The sequence below is a fragment of the Solanum pennellii genome, chromosome 5 (assembly GCF_001406875.1).
Source record: "Solanum pennellii chromosome 5, SPENNV200".
Taxonomy (NCBI): domain Eukaryota; kingdom Viridiplantae; phylum Streptophyta; class Magnoliopsida; order Solanales; family Solanaceae; genus Solanum; species Solanum pennellii.
In genome coordinates, this window is record NC_028641.1 from 24,041,486 (window position 1) to 24,051,959 (window position 10,474).

The window sequence follows — 10,474 nt, forward strand, 5'->3', positions numbered from 1 at the left end:
CTCCGCTCCAAGCGCTCTTCTGCCTCAGCAATAGACCTCTGCATCCAAGGTTGGATGTGATGCAGAAGTGTAGCCATTTGTGCCTCTAATTTTTGGATCCTAGCAAGCGGGACCAGAGCGGGGAAAGGGGCTGAGCGAGAGGAGCTCGGGGCAGTGCTACTACCCGGGATAGACTCGACCGGGGTAGTGTCAGTGGAAGCCGCCTGCGTAGCCGTGCGGGCCTGTGCTACCGTATCAGCCAAATTGTCACCAAGTGGAGGCAACTCTAGACGGGGCACTCTACGTCGAGCCAACTCATTGGCCTCATCCCTGATGAGGCCGATATCAATAGTGCCCAGCGGGGTCTTGAGCTGATCAACGTGCCATATAGGCACACTTGCGGACCTGCATAGAGAAAATATTATTAACAGGAATGAGTAAGTAGTTGTGACCTTAAAATCCTTCTCGTGCATGACCGCCTGTAGAAGCCAAGCAAAATCCACCTCAAACCCGGCTATCATCGCAGACATCAGTACTGCACGATTCCATGTGACTATATTATCAGCGGCTGTGGAGGAAAGGCAGTGGCGGACAATCAACCACAAAAACTTCGCCGTGAAGGTCAGGTTAGCCTTCTTGATGGCTCCCTTTGGCTCGGACACCCAGTCAACACCCTCTCCATCAACGGACAAGTGCAGGTCCATCCACCTCTTGGTGGTCTCTCTCAGCGATGGCTCACGCAGGAATTGGCCATCTTTGACAATCTGCCATCGGTAGTCAAACTCGGCGGTGAGAGGGGTCCGGTTGGCATCAACATTCTCGCCGTATAGATACCGGCGGATGGCAGGAAGGGAGATATCAACCTGAATGCCACGTACTCGGACCTGCTCCAGTGGGGCCTGTTTGGCGGGGGCAGCCCGCCTATCAATCTGTGATCTGAGAGTCGCAACGTAGGAGGCGTAGAACTATCGGACCAACTCTTCACTATAACGTCCCAACAAATGCGTTGTCCACTACAGTCGATGTTTGGTGAAGAGATTGTGGATCTCTGGCATCTTCGGGAGACTTCCCGTAAAGACCCGCCGCTCCAATGTAAGTGTCCGTGTCATGACTTCTTTGTCATTCCGGAACTTTGCATCGGAATAGACTTGATACTGCCCGTCGACATACCATCGGTTGGGCTGGTCGGTAACCGGGGTGAGAGCACGAGTTGGTGAACCGGGTGTGGATTCCGAACTGTCAGCCTCATCATACGAGGCAGGCTGTGCAGCGGTGGCGGGTACAGGAACCTCAGCAGATCCGGAGGCTTCCTCCGACCATGAAACTCCTAAGGAGCCAGACGCTCCTTCTTCATTAGTAGCTGACCCAGAAGATGTGCCAGTCAGTGTGCGCTCCTCATCAAACTAGGAGGCGGTGACTACACCGGAAGCCACCTTTTTGGGTGTGTCTTTGGCAGCACGTGCAGCTCGGGATGGGGTGGAAGTGCCTGGGGGCACGTACTCGGGGTCACGCTCATCATCAGAGCCAATGACCAGGCGGGCAGACGGGGCGACAGACTTCAATCGCCCGCGTGCGTAGACTCGATCTTGTTTTGGTGTCATAATAGATAGTACCTGTAAAGAATCATTATTAGTACTAGAAGGAGCAAACAAGACAAGCAAAACGACACAAAATAAATAAAAGAGTTAAGATGTAATGACATTTCTATAGTAACAGTGAAACACGACGAACCAGGTGACGGCTCATCGTGAGTACGACGGACCGTCATGGGGTCCGTTATGTCTTACTTAAACTATTTTTATGTGGAGAACCCTTAAGAAGAGTCTCTGACAAGTATGACGGTATATGCAGGACGGATCGTCACAGGTATGACGGTCCGTCGTAGTTGTCCGTAAGAGGACACTTGGAAAAAGTATGGAGACCCTCAGGATAGGGGTCTTTGACCGTCATAACAGTTATGCAGGACGGACCATCGAGGGTATGACGATCCGTCGTAGATGTCCGTTGGAGGACACTTAGAAAAGATGAGAGACCCTTAGGAATAGGGTCTCTGACAACCAGACCGATTGTGCAGGACGGACCGTCGTGGGAATGATGGTCCGTCGCATGTGTCAATTTAAGGACACTTAGAAAAAGTGAGAGACCCTTAGGAATAGGGTCTCTGAAAACCAGAACGGTTGTGTAGGACGGACCGTCGTGGGAACGACGGTCCGTCGCATGTGTCCGTTGGTGGACACTTGGAGAGAATTGGACAGTGGGGTGTTACGGATATTGGGACGGACCCAATGACGATCCGTCGTGGGTACGACGGTCCGTCATCGGGGTCTCGTTCTGTCATTCAGTGATAGAACTGGGGATACCCCATTCATCCCCTATGACCCAAATGGAATTGTTAGTGTTTTAACTTACATTTGTCTAACCCAAATACCTAGTAAACTAACAATGCTAAAGCACCTATTTCTAGAGTTTTCACACGGCAATTTTGAGGATTCTCAACCTAGGTCAGACAGAATTTGTATTAAAGAATGAACCCATCAATAAGAACTAGGCTAGTACTAATTGATAAACAAAACTGCAATGTAAATGGGTAGAAATCAGAGACACATACCTGAGAATATGATAAAAACAAGCGAGGAAGGTACTTGGTGATCAAGTAGAGACCCACAGCAGTAGACTCCGACTAGTAGATAGTGAATTTTAGGAAATGGGAAATTTGGGGAAAATGATCGATTATAAGAGAGGGGGGTTATGATCTTTGGAAGTTGAAAAGGGAGGGAAATAGGAGAAAGAGGGAAGGAATGGGGTGAAATGAAGGGGTGGGGGTTTTAAATGTTGAATTTTTTTTATAAAAAAAAACCAGCTGGGTCGGGTCGGGTACGCTTCATTAATGACGCGACGAGTCCCCGACGACGGTCCGTCTCAGCTGTGATGGTCCGTCGTTGGTTCCGTCACAGGCACAATGGTCCATCGATGTATCCGTCAGTGACTGCTGCAGAGTGATTTTCTGCAGAATTTCCTGGTAATGTGCCTGCAAATTACCCATTAATAGAAAATGATACCATTACTAAAAAGAAAAAAAAAACAAGTATTGGGTTGCCTCCCAACAAGCGCCTGATTTAACGTCGCGGCACGACTGAGGACACTTGATTACTCAGCCTTCATCAAGATGGTATGCCTCTATCACTTCATTCACCGATGCAGTATGCCTAAAATAGAGTTTTATTCGTTCTCCTTTCACCTTAAACCGCACTCCCTCCTTGGTTTCTAATTCAACTGCTCTATGAGGGAATACTTGGGTAATCAAGTAAGGGTTAGTCCGTTTGGACTTGAGCTTGCCCGGAAGCAAACGCAACCTAGAACTGTCTAAAAGCACCAAATCCCCAACCATAAACTCTCGTTTTTCACTTTTTAGTTCGTTATCCTTCTTCATCTTTTCTTTGTGGGATATGGCAGATACCGATTGGAGCTCACCACTCTGCCTCATTGACCTACAAATGTTGAAGGTCGCTTCTTCATTGTTCAACTGAAATTTAATCTGCCCCTTTTCCATATCAACTAAGGCTCTACCCGTGGCAAAGAATGGCCTCCCAAGAATAATAGGCACTTCAAAATCGACTTCACAATCAAGAATAACAAAATCTGCCGGAAATGTGAATGACTCCACTTTTACTAGCACATCGTGGAGTATCCCTATAGGCCTTTTCACTGTTCGATCAGCCATCAGTAGCCGCATCGCAGTGGGCTTTGGGTCACCCAAACCCAACTTCCTGTAAATCGAGAGGGGCATGAGATTTATGCTTGCCCCTAGATCACATAATGCTTTCGCAAAATGTAATGACCTGACTGTACAAGGAATAGTGAACGCACCTGGATCTTCTTTCTTTTGTACGAGAGATCTTGTAGCAATAGCACTACAATGTTGCATTCTATCATCATACTCAAAAGTGACCGATCTTTTCTTTGTAACTAGATCTTTCATAAACTTGGCATAACCGGGCATTTGTTCTAGAGCTTCTACCAAAGGGACATTGATAGAAAGCTTCTTCAGCGTTGTTATAAAACGCCGATATTTACCATCCTCGGTCTTTTTCACTAATCTCTGTGGAAAGGGGGGTCTAGGCATGGGAATTACCTTTATAGGGACTTCTGCATCTTTTCCAGTGCTATCTTCAGCTTCACCACTACCGTCTACCACCTTATCATTATCCTTTCTCACCTTTTCCTCATTAGACGGCATAGGTGGGTCAATGGTTTGCTTACCACCCCGAGTAGTGATTGTCATACAGTGTGCATCACTTTTTGGATTTTGGACAGTGTTGCTAGGAAGAGTGCCCGGTTGCCGTGTGTTCACAGTCGCAGATAATTGGGCCATTTGCAACTCGATCTGCTTAATCGATATTGCATGTGTATCGACTTTTTGCCCAATACCTGCTAAATCACACCTTAACTCTTTAATGTGCTCATCACTAGCATCGAACCTCCTCATCATTTTGTGCAACATATCCTCAACTCGCGCCATACTACCTCCACCATCCCTAGGAGTAACTTCACGATTTTGAGGAGGGACATAGGGCCCATTCCTATCATTTCTGTTACCGTAGTTACCCCTGTTGAAGTTGTTGTCGCGGTTGTAGTTTTCATCTCGGACATAATGACCCTCACGGTTATAGTTACCATAGATCCGACCTTGGTTCCCTTGACCTTGGCGCCAATTATCCTGATTTGAGCCTTGGGCACTCGGTCGAAAACCCCCCGTCTACTCATTTACCGCATAGGAATCCTCCGCATAATAGCATTCATCATTAGGTGGTGGTGGTTTAGACAAGTAGTTAACTGCATTTATCTTTTCTGCACCCCAGTGATATGTTTTAATACCAACCCAAGCTCGGTTATCATCTGTGCCATCTCTTCACGGATCTCATCGGTGGCTGGGTTGTGAGTGGACTGCACTACGGAGGTAATTCTCCTGGTATCTGACTTCCTATTACTCCAAGCTTTATTGTTCCGGGAGATTTTCTCTAATTTTTCAGTAATCTCAGCATAAGGACACTCCCCATAAGATCCACCTACTATAGTGTCCAACACCGCTTTATTATAATCATCATGTCCCCAATAGAAGTATTCCTTCAGTGACTCATCATCTAAACGGTGATTTGGGACGCTTCTCAAAAACGAGGTGAATCTATCCCAAGAACTACTAACTGACTCTCCTGGTAGTGCCACAAAGTTGTTCACTCTATTTTTTGTGGTTTAGTTTCTTGGAGACCGGGTAGTAGCGTGCTAAGAAAACATCCCTTAGTTGGTTCCAAGTGAAAATTGAGTTATACGGGAGCTCAGTGAACCAAATAGCAGCCTCTTCCGTCAGTGAGAGAGGAAACACTCTTAGCCCTATTACATCCAAGTCCAAGTCAGGCCTCCCTACACTACTTTTACACACTGCCCTTACCTTAGCTATATGGGCATGTGGATCCTCAAAAGGTAGCCCTGAAAACAAACCTCTGGCAGTGAGCATTTGCATCAGGCTACTAGTTACCACAAAAGTGTGGCCTGGTGGTAGAGGGGGCAAGACAAGTGGCCCATCGGAGTCTGCTATATTGTCATAGTCTCTGTAGTATTCTTGGGGTCGTAGAGCGGGATTTTGTCCCCTCTGTTGGTGTTCACCTGGAGCATCGGGTAACAACTGACCATGAACATCAACCGGAGCTGGGATGTTCTAGCTTGGATCATCATAATTATTTCCCAAGTTTCGATTCATGTTGCATAGTGTACGCTCTAATTCTTGATCGTAGGGAAACAAGGGTTCTCTTCCTCTCCGTGTATTTGGCATACAAGGAAGATGGTTCTGCAAGAATCAAAAACAATAAAACAAGGTAAAATTTTAAGAAAATATTGACTAAACTATAATAATAAATTTAAGTTAATCTAAAAGCTACTTTCCCCGGCAGAGGTGCCAAAATTTGATACGCTCAAACTTACTTCTCAAATAAGAAGTAAAGCGGTCGTATCAAGTAAAGAACCCAACTAATGAGGTTGGGATCGTTCCCACTAGGAAAATAGTTCAAACTTAACTTTATTCTATTATTACTATTATTTAGTCAATTATTTCCCTAGAAAACAAAAGACAATAAAGGGGGGTTTTTATTTCTAAATTAATGAAAATAATTAACTAAACTAAAGTAAACAACTAACAAATTCAAATCTTGGAGCTTAATCAATTAATAAAAGTAACTAGGGCTTAAGTGTTCCCACAGGTTCCTAACTTGATAATTCTAACTACAACAATTCTTTCCTAGTATCTTGCATGTACAGTGATAAGTTATGTATCTCTAAATCCTTGGTCCGGCATCTAGAAAATTTCACTCCGCACCTTGGTCCGGCTACGTGTGTTGCTATACTAACCCTTATCTTTACCTCATATTAAGCATCGCATTCGATATTTGACTAATTTATTACCTCGTACCAATCAATACTAGCCTATTAGATAGTATACACTATATCTATGTTGATAATTCTTTTCCTATTATCTACCTCCTTGGTCCGGCAAGTAGCATTAAGGCGAATTCTAACGTTGGCCATCCGTTAAAAAGACTTTTAAGCGAAAGAATTATGAATACATGCAAGACACTATTCTAAAATTGTTATTTTAGTTAGGTTTTACCTCATTATTCGCCTATGGTTCCCACAACCCTAGTTATGGAGTTTAGTTACCCATAGTCGTAATCACAATATTCAAATATATGATATAAGAATTCATGCACTTACTTCAATGAGAAAGAGTAAAATCCGAAAGTTTACTTGATTGATCCACAAAATTCATCAACAATCAATTACAAGAGTCTAAAAATATTCAAGAGTCTACCAAAGAGTCTAAAAAATAATCAAGGGTCTAACCTCAAAAACAAGGTTTTTCGAACTATTTATAAAAAATAAAAACCTAATTAAATAAAGACTCTATTTGCTGCAAATCTGTCAAAACGTGGCTGGCTCGACGGATCGTCGTGGTCACGACGGACCTCGCGACGGATTGTCGTGGTCACGACGGACCGTCATGGATTACGTCGTCCCATACTTGTGCAATTTCTTCTGCTGCTCTCTTCATTACCCTCGACGGCAGGTATGACGGATCGTCATAGGCACAACGGTCCGTCGAGGGTCTCCGTTTCAAAACACTTGAACTCTTGGAATTTGGGTACTGGGAATACTTCTCTGATCTTCATGACGAACTAGCAGGACGAACCGTCATGGCTACGACGGTCCGTCACGCACTCCGTAACCCCACACTTGGTCAGACTTCCCCATCTTTCTTCAGCAGCTGCACTACGATGCCACCTACAGACCGTCACGGGCACGACGAACCGTCACAAGCTCCGTAGGTGGTACTTTTTGTATTTCTCACCCAAAAACCTCCGCATTCATCTTTTTTAGACAGATTTCCTGCAAATAAAAAGAAACTTACATAAAAATTAGTACAAAAAGGCTTTTCGACCCACTAAACTTAAGGAAAAAACATTTAAAATACCGTGAAACCACGGTATATCACTTCCATCGGGAATAATGCAGGAGCACACTTATAGAAACAAGGTATGCAGATTAAAGAAGGCATTTTATGGGTTAAAACAGTCACCACGGGCATGGTTTGGACGTTTCACATCTGCAAAGACATCGGTGGGTTATAAACAAAGTAACTTTGATCACACTTTGTTTATCAAACACAACGAAGGAAAGGTAACAACGTTGATTGTATACGTTGACGACATGGTCCTTAAGGTCATGCAGAACCCAACAGAAGATCATATGGAAGCTGTCTATAGAATTTTACGATACTTGAAAAGTGCTCCAGGAAAAGGATTGTCTTTCCTGAAGAATGAAAAAAGTGTCATCGAAGGCTATACAGATGCAGATTGGGCAGGAGATCTCTTGACCAGGAAATCAACCTCGGGTTATCTCACTTTTGTCGAAGGCAATCTTGTCACGTGGAGAAGCAAGAAGCAAAAGGTTGTCGCGAGGTCTAGTGCAGAAGCAGAATTTCGAGGGATGGCCAATGGCTTGTGTGAGCTACTATGGATTAAATATGTTCTGAAGGATCTTGGAATTGAATGTATAAAACCTATGAAGTTATTATGTGATAACAAAGCCGCAATTCAAATAGCACAGAACCCTGTTCAACATGATCGAACTAAAGCATGTTGAAATTGATCGACACTTCATTATTAAGGATAAGTTAGATCAAAAGATTATACATTTTCCTTTTGTCTAGTCTGAAAATCAACTGGCAGATGTACACACCAAGGCTACATCAGGGAAGTTCTTTCACGAGATGATTGGCAGGGGGAGTATTGAAACTAGGAATATATATATATATATATATATATATATCTTGAAGTAGGGGTCAAGTATTAGTCCAAAGTCTACTGTAATTCTACTTGTCAACAAAGTATTATTTGTATACCTCTATTATGAGATGAATAAAGAAGGTGATATTCTCTAAATTTTAAAGCCTACAGAATTCAGGGAGGAACAATCTTTCAAATTTAAATAAACAATTGCACATGTTGATAAATTTAGCAGGAGATATACAAACTTGATCGAAACAAATCTCTTTCAAACAAGGAAATTCTTTATTATCATTCTCTTTAATTTCGGACCATTTTAAATGAAGAACGGCTAATGATCTGGACTCTGTAACTGAGTCGGAAATTTTGAATAAAGCAGAGGAAGTTGGTAGGGTAAGAAATAGATTTCGGTACTATTATAATCTTCAGCGACAGTGAAGAGGATAGAGCACTTCTCACAAAATTGAGAAAAATGGATAGTAATGGCAGTATCCACAGATACCTCTGTAGGATAAATTTGTGATCGTCCAATGATTTTATCATGTCATGCCAAGACATGTGGTTGCTCTTTCTTTCACATTTAGACTAGACAAAATTTTCTTCACAATATTATATGGTAACTTTAAAGATAATATATCAGAAGCCATGTTTTGTTTTGTAAAATTGATGAAATCATCAACTATATATCTTTTCTTGGAGTATAAAGTTATCCTAGCATGACTTGGAAACGGCTTGACAATTTGATTAGACGAACTTTATTTGGCAAAATACATTCTTTTTTTTACTTTATAGTTTAAAAAATAAATATTTCTAGGAAAATAGCTAATCACTGATATATTTTTATTTGTTAGTACAAGTTTATATGTGAGAATAAGTTGCTATGAGTGTCATCCAAATGTATGAAAATTGATATAATGACTCCACTAGAACAATCAAGAAAATAGAGAAGTAGGTGAATATATTAAAACCGATATTACAATATCGAAGTGATGAAAATGAAAATAGTACAAGAGCCCAAATATTAATTAATCCGAGTTGATCCATAATTCATTTTTGTAGAGCCAAAAAAACAAAGACAAAACTGAATCTCCTTCTTCGCCCTGACAAAAACAAAAGAGAAATTTCCAGTGTTACATAAATTATCAAAAAAAAAAACTAAATGTGAGTGAGAGGAGAATTAAAGAACCTATTTTTCCAACTTATTATTAATCGTCGTCGTCAGATTCAATTGTATCATGTTCCAATTTCTCAACATCATCAGGCGAAGGATTAGATGTTTCGTGGATGGACTTACAAGTGAACTTCTTCTTACTACTCTCCACCTTTTTTCCCATTTTTGCCTTTTCACCTCTCCCAGAACATGTCTTTTTTCCTTTCAACCCACAACTCACATCAGTACAAGAGTGACTACTATTTTCAGTCGACTTACCACTTACCACCTTCTTCATTTTACCCATTTTTGTATTCTTTTCTTCCAACTTAGGTTTTTTCCTTACATTTTGAGTGGACTTGTTCCTCTTTTCAATAAAATTCACACAGTATTTTAAAAATTGTTGTCTAGTCCTTATTCTTGGAATAGAGGATCCATCCATATTGCAAGAAAACAAACAGGATTTGAAATGTTCTACAGATGTATAAAACAATGAATGGGCCTAAATTTATAGAAAATAAAAATTTCATCCAACACGAAAAATTAATGATGAGGTTAGTAGGTTACAGAGTACAAAAAGGTTTTGGGAAGAGAAATTAACTGTTTGGAAGTCGGAAGGTTGCATTTATTAATTCATGGTTCTACATTAAAATTATTATGTTAAATATATCAAAATATTAATAATTTTGTGACCTTAAATATATGTCATAAAATTAAAATTAAAATATTATAAAAAAAACCAACTATAAGAAAAATTGATAATTTTTTTTAGAAGAGAAGAAATAATATTTTAACAGATAAAATAGTAATCCCTTCGTTTTAAAAAGAATAACTTTCTTTATTTTTTAGTTTATTTTAAAAAGAATGACCTCTTTTTTAGATAATATTTTAATTTCAACGTTTCACGTGGCATATTTAAGGCCACAAGATAAAAAAATAATTTTATACATTTAATCTAACTTTATTTTAAGACCACAAAATATAAAAAAAAATTATACTTTTAAACTCCGTG

At 41.1% G+C, this 10,474-nt stretch overlaps 1 long non-coding RNA gene across 1 annotated transcript; it reads right to left on the reverse strand.

The window, feature by feature from the left end:
- Positions 1-9,247: 9,247 nt before the first annotated feature.
- Positions 9,248-10,032, reverse strand: LOC114077374. The gene is made up of 2 exons (XR_003578681.1): positions 9,499-10,032; positions 9,248-9,412 (listed from the first exon to the last, which is right to left on the reverse strand). It is a non-coding gene; the product is annotated as an uncharacterized LOC114077374 (long non-coding RNA).
- Positions 10,033-10,474: the final 442 nt, after the last annotated feature.